Here is a 1652-nt window from a genome sequence, read left to right as displayed (position 1 = left end):
TCTAGTTAGTTGGGTAAATTTAAAGAAAAAATAGAGTTCCCAGTGAGACTGTGATAATTCAGAGATTACAGTGCTACATAAAGGGATATGTGATCATCTCTTCTCCCATGCTGTGGCTTTCCTCATCTTCTAAGAGGTGAGGCGCATTCTGGCACTGTGGGTGGGAAAAGGACCTTTGGCACATTGGTGGTGGAAGAGAGAATAAAACATTGCTGGTGGCTCATCCTAAGACCTGAAAAAATTCAGTTGTGTCCATTTGAAATCTGCTTAGAGATGATTTTCCTTTAAGGTTTGGGGACAAATTCCCAGTTTCCAGTAGGGAGGTTTGTATAATCCCTGTCACCTGTGACATTGCCCTCAGGTCCCCATGACTTCCTCTGCTTTTATGACTTTCCCTTCCTTGGGACTGAATCAAGTTAGTTCCTGTTTTAATATGAGACAGCATCTGATTCGGTAAGGCACTTCAGCTGGGAATTTCTAGGCATGCTGCTCTAGTACTATTCAAACTGGTTTGATGTCCAACTCAGGACAGAATTGAGAGCTGCCCCTGCTAATGGTGGTTTTGGAGGCTGCTGTTGCTGCTACTGGTAATTTGATGTCTCACCATTTAGATGGAGGAGTCTGAAAGACCCAATTTTTACAGCCTGCAGGCTGGGCTCCTGTGTAAAGCCCATAGCTGGGGATCTGGGGTTCCTCACCCACAAATTGTCAAGGACTCTAGAGAAGGTTATACATCTTTTTTTCTTACTGTTGGATTGGCTGCTTATTTTAATGACTGTATTCATTTTGAATACATACTAGATTTGTTCAAACCTCTAATCACAGATTATCTGGCTTGTTTTATTAAGATTTACCTATATATGTGTGTACGTTATTTCTTCTACATTTTCCTAACTTGTTATTTTAGTGGTCTGGGTAAATGCAGTATCTACTGGTTTTAGTATTTTCTTTGCATCCTGTGATTTTTTTTTTTCTTTTACTTCCTTAGCCAAATTATGTTACATGGTCTATTAAATTTGTTTTGTTCATTCCTTTTCTTGTGCTTGGTTTTTACATCTCGGTTACACTCACGTGTGATTTCTGTCCATGGTTTGAATTCAGCACATTGACATCTATGTGCTGTATGTGTGTGCTTATCAGTATTCATTATCTACTGTATCACTGCGTCTTTCAGTGTAAAACAGCTAAGGAAATGTGTTCTTTTTTTCCAGTTCTATTACATACTTTGCAAAATCTTTGAGGAATATTGCTGCTGTTTGCTTTTTTCCATATATCAATTTGGCTTCCTAGTTGCTTGTATTTCTGGAATGCTCCATTGCAGTTTGTGATCATGAATAATTGAAGCCCAAAGGTTAAAACAGGGTGGTTGCATGAGTTTAGGAACAAGGGGCACTGTGGATATTGTCATCTGAGCTCTGTGAGAAACACACTCTTTGATCATAAGATAGGTCCAAGGGCCAGATGCTGTTTGGACAGCTTAAAGTTAAGCATAAATCTGTGCAAGGCTGTAAATCTATTTGCTAAGTTGAAATGTGGTATAGCATTATCCAGATAAAGGTAAACAATTACTACCACTCAACTGAAGACATTTTATTTGATCTATTAATTAACACTTAAGTGAAAAACAAAGTAGAGAGCACTCAGCAGAAGAC

Source organism: Geospiza fortis, unplaced genomic scaffold, assembly GCF_000277835.1.
Source record: "Geospiza fortis unplaced genomic scaffold, GeoFor_1.0 scaffold41, whole genome shotgun sequence".
Taxonomy (NCBI): Eukaryota; Metazoa; Chordata; class Aves; order Passeriformes; family Thraupidae; genus Geospiza; species Geospiza fortis.
The sequence above is the reverse complement of the archived record's forward strand: the minus strand, read 5'-3'. Positions refer to the sequence as shown.